The sequence below is a fragment of the Hesperophylax consimilis genome, chromosome 8 (genome assembly GCF_061612785.1).
Source record: "Hesperophylax consimilis isolate HC1 chromosome 8, BYU_Hcon_1.0, whole genome shotgun sequence".
Taxonomy (NCBI): Eukaryota; Metazoa; Arthropoda; class Insecta; order Trichoptera; family Limnephilidae; genus Hesperophylax; species Hesperophylax consimilis.
This window is the reverse complement of record NC_142843.1, coordinates 27,244,832-27,265,933: the sequence shown is the minus strand read 5'-3', so window position 1 is coordinate 27,265,933 and position 21,102 is coordinate 27,244,832. Positions and strand designations below refer to the sequence as shown.

At 34.0% G+C, this 21,102-nt stretch overlaps 1 protein-coding gene across 2 annotated transcripts in view; it reads left to right on the top strand.

Annotated features, from left to right (window-relative positions):
- Positions 1–21,102, top strand: part of Rbfox1 (RNA-binding Fox protein 1) — a 731,414-nt gene that overhangs the window by 270,876 nt on the left and 439,436 nt on the right. For both annotated transcript variants that reach the window (XM_089634055.1, XM_089634056.1), the window contains one exon: positions 20,482–20,526. The gene's annotated coding sequence lies outside the window, so the exon portion shown is untranslated. The remainder of the gene's footprint in view (positions 1–20,481; positions 20,527–21,102) is intronic.

Below are 21,102 nucleotides of genomic sequence, written 5' to 3'. Positions count from 1 at the left end.
CATTAAATAAACAAAACAAAGATTAAAAAAGAAAAAGTTCTTAGTCGTTATCCAAATAGAGGACACGTACATACTACAAACATGTAATATACTAGTTTTGAACGGTAAAGCAAGTGGATGAGTTTGCATACTCTGAAAGTATGTTTGTGGGAGGTGGGAGGCGGGAGGTCTGATAAGGAAATCTACAGAAGGGTGAATTCCGGATATTCAATTAATGGAGGACTGAACGTAGTAGTCGATAAAAAAAGTTGTCAAAGGAAACGAGTCTAGCAATCCACGAAGGATTTCTCATATCAAGCATGTGAAATTTCTGCGAGCCATGGAACAGGCAGAGGGAGTACATACATAGACTGAATGAAATTGAAATAAGATCTAATCGTATTCGTGATAAAAAATATGAATAAATTTACGATTGAAGAGATGTGCAGAATGCTAGACATGATAATGACGTAAGCGTAATGTTAGAGGGAGCGCGCTAATATAAAAGAACGATAATAATTTATCGAAAATGGTGAAAATATTTAATAAAACACGACTCGTTTGAAATAGAGCAAACATCTTTAGTTGCATTTAAAGATATACTGTGATTTTTTTCTATCGTTGGAACTTCATATGATTAACGTTTCGGTATAACAAATATACAGATATTATCTTCAAAAATGATTTTTTTTGGAACTTTTAAACTTAAAGAGAAACAATATTAAACGAGAAACTTGTTACAAATTGAAATTGGATATGCGGGGGCTTTAGATAAACCTTTTTGTTGATTGCCTTGTTCTCTTTCAGTTTATTAGTATTATCTTCTTCTTCAATAAACAATTAAGTTTCTAAATAAGTAAATTATATCCATATTTGTTTGTTTTTTATTTGCTCTACTATACACTTATAATTGTATGCATATACCTACTAACTACTTTTTATACATAACACTATGTTCCATCTCAGATCTTATTATTTCTTATTCATGTCGATATTGCTAAATTCTATTAGTTTTTGCTTTTTACAGGTGCAACTCTTATTTTGTTATTTTTTTTTTTTTTTTTTTTTAAATCTCTGTTATAATGTTCTTTACCTCACGAGTAAGTTACACTCTAATTTATATTGGTTTATCGATTTGTTAAACTCACAATTAATACTGGGTTTAAACACACCCACTTACTTACTTTTTATGTTGAACTTTCTTTTACTTACTATTTCATGCTTGGGTATATTTTATATTGAATCCATCTTATTAGTGTTTTGCTAATTTGCACAAAATTTTATTATTTGTGTTGCTTTCTTACAATTAACTCCATTTATCTTCTTATGTTCAATTATTGTAATCAATGTAAATGTATATTTTCATGTAAAAGCCCATTAGGGCGTAAATAAAATAATAAATAAATAAAATAAATAAATAAATACGACATTACGAACAGAAACAGACAGAATAGATATGGCTCTCGACTATCAATATGGAGAACGCAGGTTCATATCACATGAAACAGATACTTTGTGATGTAATACTATAATTTAAAATATCACATGAAACAGATACTTTGTGATGTAATACTATAATTTAAAATATCACATGAAACAGATACTTTGTGATGTAATACTATAATTTAAAATATCACATGAAACAGATACTTTGTGATGTAATACTATAATTTAAAATATCACATGAAACAGATACTTTGTGATGTAATACTATAATTTAAAATAAAACGATAACTTATTAAACACAACATTTATTTTTTATACTTAATGCCGACAGGGTTTAGCTACAACCGTAACTTCATCAGGGCTGTATAAGACACAACATTATACAGCCCTGATGATAAGGTTGTAGCAAAACCCGGTCGGCAAAAATTAAAAAAAAAATTGTTTTATTTTAAATTAAATTTTATTTAAGAACAAATTTTTCGTTTTTAACTTATTTTAAAGGCAATACTCATCAATGTAATATATCATTAAAGAAGAATATAATAGTAATAAATCTAAACGAAACGTGAAACGGTACAAGGCAAGGAAAAATAAAAAAAATAAGGGTCGCAACTAAGAATCGAACCCAGGATCTCTCGTCTTACCGGGACAAAAATACGAATAAGAAGGCTCAAATATCTGAACTTTGGTCAAAGTTAGCATTCCAGCAAGTGTTGCGTGAATAATAAAGTGGATGATGCAGAGTTTCTAAAACAGAATCGGAACGCACAAACAAATTTACGATTTCACAATTTGACAGACGAAATGTAAAACTAGGTGAAATGATACATTATATGACAAGTCCTTAATGAAAATAGCTTTTTAAAATAAGCTTTTGTAAGCGAATAAAATGGTTTCTTACGCCTTTCTTCAATTTATGAAATCCAAATTAATATCTTCGCTGCTGTTACGGAAGGAAGTACTTACCCGTATGTTTGAAATGCTTGTAAAAATGTTTATTTGTAAAATCTTCGAAAGAAAAGTTTTCTGCTTTTAATTAATTTGATTCCAATTAATACGTTCAATAAAAACGGAGTCATTTGACTTTGTGTCTGGAGCCTGAATTTATTATCCCCGATGCAGGATAAAAAATGATTTACGTAATTAAAAAAAAATCAAATTACATAATCGCGCCCTTGAGGTGATTTTTCACAAAAACGGCGCTTTACAAATTATCCAATTCTTCTTATTATTATTATTATTATAATCGAACTGAAATCGGAAATGAGACACCTATAAATAAATAATCGAATTACGAGAGATCGGCAAAAAGTACATTCAACAAAATTGGATCTTTAAAAATAGTCATATGATTGGTAAATTGACAAAGATATTTCTACCTACACATTTTTCAAACATGTCCTTTTTTAAAGTGGGTAACAAATTAAATGAAAAATTTGATTACCCCACATAGGTTCAAAACTATTATTAACAATCGGTTTAAGCAATTCACTATAGCTGTAATTTACACCTCCGTAGTTACTCAATTCAATTATAAATTTCCAGAAATTCCCAACGGCCGATGGAATAAATTATTTTCATAAATAACTTCTTGTTGAACAGAACGGGTGTTTGATTTCACTTTGTAAGTATCGAGAGAACATAAAAAGGGGAGTCACTTAATACGTGGCAATTTAGTTCCCCCACCTTGAAAAGTTTACTTTGTTCCAGAAGCGTAGCAAGTGTTGCTGCCGCCTGCGTGCAAAAACCAAAATTGCCGCTCCTATTAAATTAGATATTTTTAAATTGTATATTATTACGTACGCTATTTTCACTGCATTTAATTTGATTAGTGTGAAAGAAAGTTTATAAATTGATAATCAGAATTAAACTTTTTTCTAAAAATACTCTAAGATTTATTAAAAATACTCTAAATTTTATTGATAAACGCGCACATTTGCAGATCAAGGACCTAATAAGTACTGGACGGAAATGTTAGAAATAAATTTGAAGCCACGGGATGATGGAGAAAATGTTTAAAGAACCCTTTATATACTTATTTTTTTAAATAACATATCTATGACTGCAAATCAAAAGGGACACACCACCGCATCGATCACGCAGCAATATAGTGTAAAATATGACTTGATCACGTGCAATCAGAAGGATCACCGTATATGGTGATCGGCGATAGACAGCAGTAAGCGCTAACGCAAAAATCATGCACCCATAGAGTGAATGATTATCTACGGATGAAGGGGAAATAAGAGCAGGAGAGACAAAACAGGAGGGGAAGGAGAACACACAGAGCAGCAGACGGGGATTTGAGTGAGAAGAACTCGGCACTTCAGTACGGAGAGCTGTGGACTCCACTTATGGGTGTCGGGAGACGACTTATTGGAAGCCCTCACACTGCGGCCAGGCCGAATGCAGATTTATTTTGGAGGGTTGAACCACGCGATGGTCACAAGAGAAGCAACCCAAACGTCCCACATCGGTGCACAGCACTAAGCGCTTTTAGTACATCTAACAAACGTAATGAAACAGAGTCAGTAACTTCCAGCGTACAATTGTTCCATGCAATAGTTTTAAGATAATTTAGTTATAATGTGCATAACTTACTTGACAAATAAATGGTATATCAGTATAACTTCATAAAGTGTTTTCATTTTGATGGTTCCTCCTCGCCCTAGATTGGGCTTCAAAGCCATTCATACAAAATTGTACTTTCCAGGGCTTTTTAAGTTCATGGTTCAGGTGGACGTCTTCCAGTTTATTCTTTTTGGAATGTATTCGATCCTTGATGCCGAAAAATTACAAATATAGACCCGGCGACCCTGCTTCGGACCTGAAGTAGGAGAGGACTGTGAAAGGAAACCTAATACATTGGATAATTCGAAGGGTTTACCGTCTTGCAAACTCGAGCTCAAAATTACTTTATTAATTTTAACAATTCACCTCCTTTGACAAGAGCCCGGCTGGTTAGTCTGATGTAGCGGCCGACACAGGTCACGGAAAGCTTGTTTTGTCAGTTAATCGTGTTAAAAATAATGACCGCTAGTTTTGTTTCGATTCTCGGCAAGAAGTATCGGAGTATTAACTTCTTGATCGCCGACGCAAATTTTTTGCCGCGCGCCATCTGATTCTATTTTCGTAATAACTTACTTGTTATTTTCAAAATTATGTTTTTTAAATTGTACCGTGTTACCAGATATATATATATATATATATATATATGGCAGGTAATTAATTGGTTAACTGGTTTAATTCAGAGAAATAATTTTTTAATACTGTATTTAAGCATATGCCGGCATTAAAGAGGTTAAGCGGGGTAAAAATGAAAGACAACCGATTTCACCAAATTTCCTTAAATCTGTCGACTCTCAAGCCACAGACATACATTCCAATGAAATTTACTGTTGTATTTGAGAAAGAAAACCGATATTTTTAATTTTTTCAATCTTACCAAAAAATGTTAAATCTTCATTTGGGGCACACATACATGCCAACAATATTATTCTATCGGTGTATATCTTCAGTGGCTGTAACCCTATAAATAAAAATAACTCTGTGGATTTTGTCTATACGGATTTGAAACGAAAAAAAATCCAATATTTGCAATTGCAATACTTTTATCTTCTAAACTATTCATTGAATGTTTCGACCAATAGTAGTCTAGTGTTACACCCCTCGTCCTTCTTATGTGGTCCTGTTCCCTCCACCCCAAGTCGCAATTACTTGCTACTCTGGGGAAATTCTTTACTATGCGGCAGTCGAGGAGTTCGCGTTAATCGCCTGTGTTAAATATAGACTGGATGTCTACACCGCTAAACCGTTAACTACCACGTGAATTTCTTATTGCTTCTGTGAACAGTTCCTGAATGTTATTTAAAATCTTCAATTAATAATACGAGTATTCTATTTCCACGTTTTGTTTTGTATGTCTTGTCCTTAATCTATGAATCACAGGTTGTCGAAATATTCGGACCGTTGGATATATTTATGTTATCGGGGTTGGCATTATTTATTTACGAGTTTCATCAAATATGAAAAGTACAATCAATCTTACAAATGGAAATGTCTATTTCTAGAGTTGTATAGATATTTTTTTCCTTTAGTAATAGAAAAACCTTACGGTGCCCACTGACCAATGAAAACTGAAGAGGAAATTATTTTTTGTTAATCGATTCAAGAATGAATCTTTGCAAATAATGTTTGACGAGAGTAAGAAGACATGATTGAACAATAATCACTTCTCTCCTGGCAAAGACCCCTTGAGTCTTCCATATTCAAAATTTTTCTATTATTCCGCTTTTTATGTAATTCGAAACGAATGGGTATATTAGATTCACTTATTCTTGTCATGTGTTCCTGATACGTCCCCCACTGTTTCTCCCATCCCTTTACAAATCATATATGCTTCTGGCACTCCCTCCTTTCGAATCTTTATATGTACTGATTACTTTTTATAAAATTAAATACTTTGTATTCACAGTTATATGATAAAAATAGTATAAGGACGGGTTGTTTCAGAGAATTCGAACAATTCATCAAATTTCAACATTCATTAAGGGTTCTGTGAAAGACTTATTCAAGTTCTGTTTTTTTATCATTGTAGGCTAGTTGCTTGACAAAACTGAAATAAAAACAGAACTTGAAAAAATCTTTCACAGAACTTGAAAATGAACGTTGAAATTTGATGAATTGTTTAGATTGTGTTTCAAAACCAACTTTTTCTTCGTTAGGATAAGAGTATAGACTTATACTTTATAGTTATAGAATAAGGAGTTTATCCTGATGAAGCAACCATTGGTTTCGAAAAATGTCTATCATTTTGATTATAGTGGTGTACCTATACAAAGCTTTTTATTTGCGTATAATTAAAATGACGTTACGAAGTGAATTTGCGATGCTTGCTGGACTAATACGCGTAAGTAGGTAGATATATCAGCGGATTTGATACTCACAAGTTTTCTAGGTGTTTTGATTTCTGAAATCCTCCTTTAAAGACTATTTTAATCTAGTAACAACATGCGTTTCAAAATAATTTATCGAAGTATTACAGATATCATTGTGATTTGAAATATTGCCGACTGGTTAAATATTGGTAGAAATTGGCTTTTAGATTATCCCCTTAACAGGAAAAATACCCATTTGTTCTATTACATCAGTAAACATTAGACCGGTCAGTGGTTGAGTGGGCATAGCGCTTGGGTCTCACCCGAGCGTCGCGTGTTCGATTCCTCGGCTGGCTAAGTCCTCCATCACAACACAAGCAACATTTTCGGCTTTCTGTGGTGGTAGTAGGAGATTTTCAAACATTGTTTGGTTATTCGTAACCCGGGAATGGTTGTCTTTCTTTTTAAAAAAAAAAGAAAAAAAAAAAATTACCAATTATCTTTTTCATACCAAAACTAGAGCAATTGAATGAAGGACCGAATATTGACAAAACATACGTCTGGCTTTCTGATTCACATTTAGATATTTACCCTTAGGTAATCATATTCCGTTCGTAGAAAATTAATCACAAAATTAATACTCACGGTCAGAGGCGGCTCGTGACTGAAATTGGCAGCAGTGCATTTTTATTTATTTATTTATTTATTATTGGATAATTTGTATAGCGCCGCTTTTGTGAGATATCACCTCAGGGGCGCACTTTTAAAATATACCTAGTATCTAATATAGGTGTAGCAAGTTAATTAATGAGGGACTGCAATTCTTTCACCCCACCAAGTTGAATTTCTGAAATAATTTAATAAATAATGCAATGAGGGTTTGCAAAATCCAATAAAAAAACAATGGTAAAAGACATTGGCTGAAAATTAAGTGTGATTATTGTAGCGCTATAATGATAGCGCTACAATAATATAAATAAGTATTCCTAAAAGAATTCTTTTCAGACTCCATTAGATTACTCATGACATGAGGTGCAAGATTAGGTTGTCTTCAAGGCGTTTCAATGAGTTATATATCTGCGCTGCTTCAACACGTAATTTGCCGTTATGATTGCAATCTTTCTCGCTCGTGTCACCGTTTTGGTGGACCGAGCTGTCTCGATACCTCCCAATGCTGTCCACGTGAAGTATGGTAGTATAAAGTTTTGTGCATAACGAAATATGAACTACTCGTTTGCGATTATACAGGAGTCTTGTACTAGAATATAGCCCAAATAATGATCTGGCGGGAATCGTGACTGGTGCGCACTTTTGTATACCGATGACAGGGTAACAGATATCGTTGTTAAGTTATCTGAAGACTTAAGACGAGCAGTGCAATGTAAAAATCCACATACCAGGGAATCGCCACTTCTCATGGTGTATATTAATTTTATGCATGTGTAGATACATATTTATATTTCATTTCAAACAATTATTTTTTCAAGGAATAGTTCGTCTAAAAGGAGGTTTGTACTTTTTGATGACATAATTTTCGAATTAAATATCTACTAAATTTAAACTTCATTATTACATACAAATTCTACTAATAAAGTAGTGTAAACAAAGTAATTTGAATAGTTAAAATAATAATGCATTAGTCTATTTTCATTAATGCTTACTTTTGTCTGGAAATAAATGATCTACAAAATGATTTAAAAATAATTTTTAAAATGAGATTTCTACGGTGAAAATAAAGTATGACATTTAATGGTGTATTTCAATAATAAAACAACAAAATTACCAATCTGCTGTTTCAAAACATATTAAAAATATATCACCAGGACCATAATGTAAACATTCTTCCATTCGCGCGAAATGCATTTGATGAATTTTTTGATTTTTTTGAAGTGAAACTTCTTTACGCGCGTCATGCAATTTCGAGGACCGGAGTAAAACCGACTCATGACCGTCACGAAAAACCGTGATCATTTCGCTATAGGAGCCTAGCTAATATTATATACCTAGTTTAGGTCACTCTCCAAGCTCAGCTTCGCGGTCTAGAGGCAGAGCGCCCGATTGTCGTCGTGAAGAACCGAGGTTCGATCCCCGCTTTAACTAATTTTTTTTTTCTTTTTGTGATTTTTTTAATACGAGGAAAAGTGATAAAATGCTCTCGTGCTGCGACTTTTAGATATTTTGACTATATGATATTTCGGTCGAAATATAGCTTACAAATCGAGCCGGTGGAGTCGCTCGGTATTTTGATTAATTACTTTTATATCGAATCATTAAAATTACTAATCAAGGCCGATAACGCGACTAATTACCCTCGCAAACGAGCGTGACAAGTTTTTTTAGTTTTTTTTCAAATTCAGACTCCATACGGGTATGAGACTGTTAAAACACGATAAATCTTTTCCAAAACGGACAAATATACGGAAATATTTTGAAAAACGAGAGATATGACTTCACACTGCCGATATATCTTCGATTCGACCCTATATAAAGCGTTAACGAGACGTTATCTGATAATAAAAAAAGAATTTTGTCAATTGAGGAGTACACGTTGTAAAGTATTCAGTTAAACGTTCATTTGTTAATGTACGGCATTCTGAATAATAATAATATGAAATGAAAAGAGAGAGAGAAGAATACTAAAAGTTTCCTTTCCGTCGTGCGTAGGCTTGCCACACACTGTATTTTTTTTTCTCTTCACGGGGATACGAATACACTGTGAATGAGTCCAAATCTCTACACTTTACGAAATTACGTTCTATTAAGAAATCTGTTTTTCCTTATTTATATTAAATTTTATCGATCTAATAACACTATCATCACTGCCATAGTTTCCTGGATGGAGTCCCCCCTGATGGTTCTCTAGAGACGGTAGATGTTCAAATATCCTCCATAAATGGCTGCTTGCACACATTTTTCACATATATTCCGCATTGCCTATCTGTGAATTTTTATTATTTGTCTGTTATTTTAAAATATGGAATGTATTTCTTTGCACTACCCCTGCATACATTCTGGAATAAACGGGTTGGATTATTATTTCAGTTCTGTGGAGCAACTGGCCCATGTTGAAATAATAACAGACCTACTTGAAAATTATCTTTGAAATTTGATAAATTGTTTTAATTCTCTGAAACAACTCATCCTTATAATTTATTTATTCACATAACTTAATATCAGCATATTAACAAATCCTTAAAATTTTGTTTATTTTTCATACAGAACACGAACATCGTAATTATTTAAAATGTTTGATTCTTGCTAATTTTATTGATTATTTCAATTTTTCAACTCATTCTTGCAGACTTGTTATTATTAAATAATTAAATAACAATATGCATAATTAGATTTAATACGAATCTAAAGAAGTTTCGACTGTCAGACATTCAGTAAGATAATATTTCTATCTCAATTCCTGATTCGAAGCAAATAATATAACTAATACATACATACTATTATTTGTACACCTAATGCTCGGTAGATATCTAATTGATATTGTGTATATATATCTCGGAGTGCCTCTAATGTCTAAACAATCAGATAATATGCAATGATTCCACGTTGCTGTTTGTTTCTCAGACAATAGGAATACCTATGTAGCTTAAAGTTCCAACGAGGGATTTGGTGTGACTCAGTAATGAATTATGTTCGAATAGCGCGTACTGTGAGACAAGCATATTATTTAGAATTAGTAAAAATTTCGTTAAATTCTGTGAATTAAATTTTTATAAAATTTGATGTAAAATATTATGAGTAAATTGATCCGTTTGCATATTTCATATTTTCGTCGCTTCTTATATTGAAACAACCTTAAAGCATTATATTATATTATAACTGAACCGGGATCTCAAATGCTTCCTTCATGAATAATTAATAATGATAAAGGAACAACAAGCACGTATCGCATAATATAACACAATTCGCAGGGAAATCACTCCCTTCTGAGGTCCTTATTTTCGGGAGGATAAAATAAGTTTCCCGTTGAAAGCTGGATATTGTGGATAAATCTTTGCCATTGTTAGTATTAAGCTGTTGTAACGATATGAAACCACGGGAATTATTTATTGGATAACTAACACCTCTGTCATAGGTCACACCAAGTGGTTTGCTTTGTTTGGTGATTTAGCAGGGCTACCCAGGTTCTTCGGGCGAGGTGTGTTCAGGATGCGGGGCGTGCCTTGCATCGCCCAGCATAGATCATTCGTCCGTCATTCCTGGACGCACTGATCCCTAGATTGCTACCCACGCTATATACCCTTTTCCTTCTCAGAACCTCCTCTCCTTCCTTTCCTTAAAATATCCTTCACAAAACTTCCGCAAATATGACATAGACCCTGAGGGAAATTATTTTCCTCGGGGCCTCCTGTGTACGGTTAATGTATCTCGCTCTCATTCAAGACTGCATCTCTGTCTACTAACGTACGTCATTGTATATCTCCAATTGGACACAAAGCTCACAGTTCACGAATCAGTGGCTTGCTCTCCCACCAACTACTATGTACGACGTACCACCCCTGCAGCCTATAAAAGCGAGTGCACAGCCTTAAACCAATCAGAGATCCTGAGCCAGTCATAGGCTCAAAACCTGATACTGGTAGCGAGATGTATCGTACCTTTCAGTAAGAGTGCCTAGAGGAATTCTTTATTTTCCGAATATAATCGGAGATAACGCGTTGTATCTTTTTCATAGTTCAGTGGCTTGTCGTATTTACAGTGTTTATAAATGTTAACTCTTACTTTTCCCACAAAAAATTCTTTGTTCCAAACTCACTCTGTGTTTACAATTATTTTAACACAGTTTTTTTATTTATTATTAAGGAATTCCGGAAAAGACGCTTGGATAGTCAATAGTGAACGCGACAGTTAAGCCTGAATTTTCAAGTGAAAGGTCAACCACACTCACAAGAAGAGTCTATAATTCTAGCATGTGCAATCCAGGATATAAAAGAACACTAAACAGAATAATACAGAAACGTGAATTATTCACTTTTCACTATTTATTTTGACCACTAGGCTGCAGATGGACCAATTAAATTGTTATACAATTACAAGAGATGATTTCGATATGTTTGCTCTTTTTCACCAGAAGTAAGGAAAAACTGAGCTTGAACTGAACAACACACTTCTGCCGCTTTATTTATTCGGTGGTTTTTTTTAAGTTTAACCTTGAAGCAAAAACTTAAAACAGGTTGGTGAAATCTGAAATTAAACTGTTTAAAACTTGTGTAGGCAACTAAAGGTCACTTTGTTATTTATTTATTTGTTCAAATGCCCAGATGCAGTACATATTAGTACATGTACTAAGATGTAGTTGTGAAAAAAATTATGAAAATAAAAACAACATTGCACAAGAGTTAACAAAATATAAATACGTAACATATAATCAACCAGCATCCTCCAAATCAACGATAATATTAGTAAAAATGAATAAATTTGTTGCAATCAATATTTTATAAACTGGGAACAAAAAGTTTGCACACTGCTTTTGAAGTTTGTCAAATTCAAATTAATATCAAATATCCATAATTCTTAAATATTTATTATGCTTTTCAGCTTATCACAATTTGTTCAAATGTGGATTCGCTCCGATAATCAGCGTTTAACCATCGAGGTATATATATAAAGTTAGCTTTGGCGTTCGAGTATGGGCCACGCATATCGGATCATTGTTCGAAGTGAGAAATCACGGGCATCAGTCGGTTACAAGCGTTCGCCGGGCACAGGTCTCCGGCAATAACTTTAAAATGTCGAAATGCACGCTAATATATTGTACAAGTCGTACTGGAAAATATAGGGAAAGCAATGGTACAAACTTTAATCGATAAGTAGGGTTTCACCATAATCGCATTCGGAAGGATTCGGGCGAGGTTGACAGTCGCCACACTCCCCTTCCTACTTCCCACACGGGAACAATATATCACACTGATATTGCAAGGAATGTATGTAGACTCTATTTATATATGTAACTCAATGCTTACAGGGACCGTTCAATTTTTCATTCAAAATAGTGCTGATCGACGATTTGATGGACATCAAATGTGACGAAGGTTTGAAACACCCCAAATAGTCTTTTGTTAGGAGGACATTTTACTTGACTCCACATTGACTCAGTTTTGATTGGTGAAAGCGATTCTTAGATAAATAAACTTGTGTTATTCCACAACTCTCGTTGGTTCAAGCACAGCAGTAGTTTTGAGTGAGTCAAGAAATGGAATTGGTGGGATTCCAGGGGGTTGAGGGGGGTATACCCGGTTGTGCTAACGCTAAGATAATGAACTTCGTTATCCTGAATTACAAAGGGCAAACCCGAGGCAACTTCGAGGAAGGAAGGACGAGAATGAAATCCTGCCATTATCTCGAACGGTAATTCCGGTATAGACGTGAAGGGTGAACTGCAGAATGAAGCTTTTAAGAAAATCCAGAGCTAAACGCTTAAAGTAAAACATTATTTTCCTTATAGAAGTTTTCTAAAATAAATCTTATTGCGTCGCCATTCGAGAAAGTCAACAAACAACAATATACATTTTGTCATATTATTGCGCCGCCGTTTGCGCATGTCAACGAACCACAATATACATTTTGACCATTTTGTGGTATTATTGTGCCGCCGTTTGCGCAAGTGAACGAACCACAATATACATTTTGACCATTTTGTCATATTATTGCGCCGCCGTTTGGGTAAGTCAACGAACCACAATATATATTTTGATGCTTTTGTCATATTATTGCGTGGCCGTTCGCGCAAGTCAACAAACCACAATATACATTTTGTCATATTATTGCGTCGCCGTTCACGCAAGTCAACCACAATATTAATTTATGAGATATTGCAAACGTATAGCTAAAACATGTTACATGAACTATAAAGTACAATTTTCAAGAAGAAATTAAAAGTTTTACTTACTCTCATAATGGTAGAAATGAAATTAAAAGCATTCAATTAAGATTTTCTCTCTCGATTATCATTCACATTTAGATTTCCTTAAAATTTGTGCAAGTGGGGTTTGTTGACTTTGGCTCGAATAGCCACGATTGAATTTTTAATGTTATTTCTTCTATTTATAATACATCGTGGAGTTCCTACGTAGTAGATGGTTTTTTTAATTCCCCAAATGAGTATAAATTCGTAAGCAATTATGAAGTAAATGTTATAAAATAAAATAAACATGAAACAGAAAAAGGTACAGAAAAATAAAAAGATAACGGTCACAACTAGGAATCGAACTCAGGATATTATCTCTTACCGGGACTGGTGACTTAAATCACTCGACATTGGGACCTATTTATTAAGCGTCATATTTCTGTAGCAATGCTACGAGATTCATCTAGAACAACTCGCCCATACAAAAAGCATCGTAACCCAAACACTCCAGACATAATGCGAAGCGTTCCTATCTTGCTACCTACCCGTCCACGAGCACCTACTTGCCAGCGAACTAAGTGCGACAATACGTTGCCAGTTGATCTAGCACATTACGCGCATTCGCTAGAAGGTTCTAGCCTATTGCCTAGGCATAATTCTAGTGCCATCAAAGCTACCAGACGAATCTCGCTAAAGCGAGTGACCCGTAGTTTACCAGCGATCTCGCGCAGCTACTGATGCCATCGGCCGGGCTATATAAATAGGCCCGACGCAACGAGCAGTCAGTTAGTCATTAGTTGTTCAACAATTGGCAAGTCTCAACGAGTGACAACCCGCGCACCTCCGCTGCGCGCAGGACAATATACCCGGCTCCACACGGTTCTTTCATGGACTCCAACGGGATCACAGCGCCTAGGACACATCGTTCATGGCCAGCGCTACATCGGATCTCAGCGCCCTGGTTCCAGCACATCTGACCAGCGCTACATCCACGCACCTAGACCACGCGGCATCCTCGCTGGTCTATGCATCTCCCGCACAACCGCCGACCAGGTCCACCGCACCTTCGGCATTCCTGTTCAGCACTGGAGCACCCGGAAGACCCATGGCCTTCACCAGTACCTGATACGTCAATAAGTCCGGTCACCAGCAGCGGCGTCGACTCACTGAACAGCACATTGACCAATACTTCACCGCCGGCATCCGAAGTCTTCATCATCGGTTCTCAAGTCAATTCATATACGGCAACCTGACTCAATAAAACACTGTGCCCTTCACAACATCTTTCGTTTCGTGCCTCCTTACCAGATCCCCAAATTTCAAATTCAGAATTGACAATATCATCTTGAAACTAATTTTTCCCATATTTTTGGCATCTACCTTTTTAAATGGAAACAAAGTTTCTAATGAAGTTGGTTTTGTAACCTAAATAGTATCCCGGATTAACATATCCGGTTTTTATTTATCTTTTTATATAGTTTTATTAGTATTATCTTACAATGATATATTACATTGATGGGTATAACCTTGAGTTTATCAAAGCAATGTTCGTTTTCTTTCTCTATGAGTGTGTTAAGAATAATGTTTTTTAAACATAAGCATCAATTGTATCAAAGAGGTAAGATGAAATTTTAATTTTCAAAGAAGACGTGATCCATTGAAATTCTTGAGACGTTAATTTCTAATATTTTATTTCTTGTATGCATGTATTTATCGTCGTATCCGTGCAGCTTTGACGCAATAAAGCTTGAATAATATCCCTTTGACAAAATATCACTCCACGGCCCGCAAAGGGAGCCTTTGTCAGGGTACATGTTTGCGCACTCCTCATGTCCAAACGGTGTGACTGATATGCAAACTGAAAACCATTTCTACGTAAGTCCAGTAGAGACTGCATACGGAATGCATAATAAACAAAGGATGTAAATTCAGTGAGATCTGTTAGTCTCTGTACTGTTACAAATATATGAAAATATGTCAATTAGAGTGAGCTCTGTCGTCAGGAAATGCCTCAAAAGTCAGCGTAAATATTTTCAGCTCACTAAATCATATCGATCATGTGCTATATAGAATTCTACTGCCCGGATCCAGATTAATGTTGTGGCATATAATAAATTATCTTGAGGATGGAAAAGTGGAAAGAATAAAGTAGTTGAAAATGAAAATCGTGTTCCTAAATTAAGTGAAAACAAAAATAACGTTTCTAATGTTAATAGTATTTTCACACAATAACTGTTTCCACAAATGAATAGATTTTCAATTCGTCTGGTTTTGATTTTGTGACTTGAACACAAAGACAAATATTGTTACCACTCTGCCACGGAGATTGTATCCACCATTGTATCATAATATTTTTTACATGTATTATGTTTAAAAACATTTATCAATAGGCATTGAGTTTAAAGTAATAAAATTACTAAAACATAAGATAAGATCATAATGGTTTTATAAATTCTGGAAAAGGGTATGGATTATAAAATTAATACATGTACTATCATATGCCGAATCACATGTACGAAGTTAAATATGTTTTAAAACTGATTACTTTTCGGAACATTGCAGACATGCTGCTTCGAATGACGTTAAAATTGTGATAAATGAGTGCACAAATATAAACTCGGCTACGAACCGCGCAAGAGCGAGTGATATTTATTTTCTAAACTATCTCTGAAGTTCCATAAGGAAAGTCATCGCTCTTCTTTGCTCCTGTCGCACGTTTTCCAAGCCGTTACGGCAGTTAATCTATCTTGTCGTCAGTATTCTTGAGCTATCATATGTCGAACCGATATTTCATTGCTTTCGTTCTGCTATGGAATGTAAAAACAACTTTACTGTTGCTGTTCTATCCAGGAATAGTAACTTCATGAAGAAGTGCAATAGAATTATAATTACAATACTATATACGATGATGCACTACGTAGGCATATATTTTTATGAGGAAAACCGTAAACTAGTTCCCAACTTTAAAGCATTTTTTTTCACAGATATTTTCTTAAAATATAAATATAAGATTTGAATCGTATTGTAATTTCCGTTTGTTTTTTTACTGGAATAAACCAGGTACATTGTTGTTTCTGCTCGTGTTGCATTCAATTTTTTTTTTTTCGGTTTTACGCCCAACTGGGCTTTTACATTTTTTTTTATATGACACCTCACAAGAGTGTCCCTGCCTGTGCAGTGTACAGACAGGGAAACTATGTCACCACCCGGTTGGGCGGCGTTGTGAGGCGGAATAAGGTAGGGGCTGTAGGAATGGATTTGTTAATGCGGGCCTTGAAGAGGCTCGGATTATAGGAGGGAGGAAAAACAGATGCCGGTAGCTCGTTCCACATACGAGCCGACTTACACAAAAACGAGTCGTAAAAACGGCCCGTTCTCATGAAGCCAACGTCAACCGTAAACCGATGGATTTTTAAAGAATTTTCATTACTATTTTCAAGTGTAAAGTTTTTAGTAGGCACATTTATAAATAATGTAGATGCTTACATAGCAATCTTGTAGGTTTGCCTACATACGTACATGCAACATGCATAACTTTAATATTATTTACTTAGACATCTATTGGGCTTAAAAATATATAGAATATAAAAATATATAAGTATTTATCATGATAAAATAATCAAAACGAAAGATTTTAAAAAAAACAACGACAGCAATAGCAAAAAATACTTTACAAATAAAACAATAACACCCCGCCTCTCCCATATACATTAACAAAGGATTGTATGAGATACAGCCTAAAATTAATATATAGATACGAAGCATATAATTATAATAAGAATTAATTTTATCTATAATCTTCACATGCTTTATTACACTGTATCAATTAAGAATACATTTTTTACATAAATAAATTTCTTGCAAAAAAATTAAGATAACATGATAACAAACTGATATAGGTAGTTAAGGATTATTGCATATCTGCAGTAATCTATGCGTGGAACGACTTTTCAAATTATGTTTAGCATCGTTCATAGTTTATTTTTTTATTTAATTTTATTTTAAATTGGTCTCTTCAACCCAGGTTCACTCTTTCCTTTCCAAATAAGCCTCACCACATCTAGAAATATGACGCAGTTGCATATGTAATTAATACACATGTAGAAAAAAAACATTTAATTAGAAACACCATTAATGTACGGGTAGATACCATGCCAACATGCACATTTTTTAAAGTGTATGTTCAAATAAAAATAAGAACACATCAATGTAAAAATACCGTTATCGAATAATTGAAACCGATTTATCAAAGAGATAACTGGAAGCGACGGACGCCACATGCAACAGTTATGTAAGTCATATCGGTTTGGTTATTGTTACAATAAAACTTCTCGCTTTTCTGAGTTCCGATAAAAATCGCCTTTTTTCACCACTTCTGACGGGGGTTGGGGTGGCAGATCTCTGTTCAAATTAATATTTCAGCCTGGGGGTGAAATTCCGACTGAAATAGGGGTTCGACGTTTCGGTGGGTGGGGTTTTCATTAGTTGGTGGTTTTTCAGTCATGCTCATGTGTGTTTATTTCCCAGATAAGGGAAATATTCTATGCCGTGATGCACACCATTAGAGCGAAGCGTGTAGAATTTACCAAACATGGTATTAAAATATGGTTTAAATATTGATAAAAGAGGGGATTAATCAAATTTTTTCCACCAGGAGATTAAGAATTGAGATAAAAATATAATATTGCTGAGTTTTTAAAAGTACCTACTTGTTTATTAAATGAACGTTACGATAATCGCTCTCGGCAATCATTTTGAAGCCTGTTAACAACGAAGAACAGAAAAAAAATAAGAACTTTATTCACTTGACAATGATGGGTAACCCTAAAAAATCGCAATCAATAGTTTGTCAAATTGAGGAGCGTTTTCACAAAAGAGAAATAATAATAATATTTGGAAGATTTGTATAGCGCCGTTTGTGTGCAAAATCCCCTCAACGGCGCTGTACAAATATATAGTGTACATCTTCAATGATTTTTCTTATTACTAACTAAAGAGAGTCAAATTATTATCAACTTATTGCATCTACCGGTTTGTTCATCAATAATACTATTTGTACAATGCCTTTGATAAAAGAACGAATGTATACATTTTATTATTATAATTATTTATTTATATTTTGTACAGGCAGATAATTTACAGAACCATACTTACCTGGGAGGTCACTTGACTTCCTTAGGATTAACACTGTTTATTGTTATGAAGCTAAGGTACTCTTCGCTCGCAGAGGACATAATTAGAACACATGTAATTGGAAATGCCATTATTAACTCCGGTATTTATTTGAATGATATGTAATTACGTTCTTTAATGAGTGTTTTTAGGAGAGGAAAAGTAAATTTTATGTTCGGCGGTACAAGAGTACAAGGATTTTATCAGAATTTATCATCCTAAATGTGATTCGTCCCTCGACATGAGACAGATTTCAAATAATGTAAATCCAATAAGAAAAGTGTTATTAGGATGTATTATAGGCAATACAAGAATGCTTCTCTTAGGCAGGTATATTTAATTTAAGGGTATGAGAGCCTAAAAATGTAAGTTTTTAGTTTAGACCTGAATTCTGTTGGGCTTGTCATGCATCTTAGTTCCGTGGTGAATTCATTTCAAGCCTTCGGCCCAGATATTCCGAAAGCGTGATCCCCATATTTAGTATTTGGCTTGCGCTTAGGTTCTATCAGTCTGCCTATAGCTGATGATGTTGCTGATCTAAGAGTTGACTGCCTAAGTCTGAAATATCTATTATCTACCACAAATGTTTTACTTTTATTCATGTTTTATATATTGGTGTCTACGAAATGGCAAATTAAGATTTTTAAAAAAAACATATATTTATCTGCTTTATGTGTAATATAAAATTTCACGAAATATTCATATACCTTCATCCAAATACAAGTGAAACAACTAGGTAGGTATATAATGTAAAAGATACATTGATATCTTATTTCCAATGCATCTGAGTAGTCTCCTAGTTATAAAATATGAAACTTTATTTCTGGTACCCAATAACATTTTTTGCCCTAGGTATTTTACTTCTTGTGCACTATGATTTTTTTGTCTGGACGTGTCAACGGCCGGCATTATGTTAAAAAAAATGTCTAATATTTTTTTTGGTGCGGTAGGTAATAGAATGATAAAATAAACTTATTCTTATTTTTAAAATATATATTTTAGAACAAAAATGTGGGGGTATTGTCAAAATTCACTATTTTCGACTTCTTTTTAAATAAATTTGGTTATTCACAAATGAATTGCGTTTTCTTATTCTGGTTCTTATGTTGAACAGTAATTGAATATGCATTTAAAGATTTTCATTAAAGTGATTATCATTTCATACTGTCGCACGACAAAAAAGGTTTCGTAGATATTTCTCTTTGTCAAAACGCACCGCAATTGGTCTTCTGAAATTTGTTATAAGTTTTTTTCTTTTGACTCCTTTCAAAATCCGTCTTACAAGAACTACGAAGTGCCGATTAATAAAATAACTTTCATTAACCGATTAATTCATTGAAACAACAATATCTGTTATTAAAATTTGCCATTAGATAACAAACAAAGAAATATATAATAATTAACTAATTGTATCTTGTAATGTTTTTTTACGTTTTTTGTGTGAAACCGCTCAAGAGTTCCAACCGCCTGGAGTCAGTGAGACTATGGCATCTCCAGTTAGGTATGTTGTGAGGCCAAAGGTAGTGGTAGGGGAAGGAGATGAGGAAGAGGATGCTGGAGAAGTACTTGGATATTCAAATCTGGTCTCCAAACACGACCAAAGCCATTTCAAGCAACTTTTCATTTCTGAATGGTGGTCTTACACCAAGGCGATACTAACAGTATCTTCCACTCTAGAACGTAAATATACTTCATGTTATCTTTAATTAATAAATTGCGGAATTTAAAATAAATTCGAAAATAGTGTAAATTAATCACCTAAAATGTACTTGCGTACGCCGGGATTTAAACTCTCGACCTTCGGCTTAAAAAAGACATGGAAAAAAATATTTTTAAATCTTTGTTTTTTTCTGTTTCGTGACTTCATTGAGAATTAATTATGGATATTATTTTCAATAATTAAAAGCAAACATATATTTGACATCGTAAAATTAAACTCTTATTTTCATAACTAAAAATCGTGTTTCCTGAAATTACAGTATAAATATGCCACAAAATGAAACACAATACTTACTAAAATTCTTAAGCAGAATTTATTGTAAAACGTAATACAGCACTTCGGTAAAAGCGTATAAAAATACTACTCAAAAAAATTATATAATGAACATGATCTACTTAAACACTTAAAACCTTCTTTAATTTTTCCAGATTCACAAGCCTGCAACTTCAGAACCCTGCATCATTTTCCAGCTGGTAAGCTTTCGTTGTATTACTAAATCCTAACTAAGCTTTCCATTCTAAATTCCCCTTGAATTATGTGTTAATTATTGCAAAGTCCGTAATGCTCCCTTAACCCGGTTATAAAGCTCCACTTAAACGGCTGACTAATCATTATCAAACTAATCCACGATAACGCCTCACTCGCTCATCAATAATACCTTGATCGCTCACATAATGCCACCCTTAAATGTCCTGCTTTAAACAAACAAGGTGTACAGTATCAATACAGAGTTCCACACGATGATGTTACCACAATGCATGCGGTTTGTCGTTTCGTGTATGGACAGGGTTGTATTTGCTTGCCCTGTGATTGAAACATTGCATTTAGTGTTTGATCATCTGTGTATAGAATTTGATATGTCCCGTGTCATTCACCTCCATCGTATTCAATAATCCTTAGTGACCATCAAATTCTGTACATTTAAACAGAGGATTAACACACAATAAATGCATTAGTGTTTAAAAAATGACAAAAGACATTAACATTTTTTGTTAATTTATCAATTCAAAATCGACAGTTTACATTTATTTTAGTTTGTGCATAAGTAT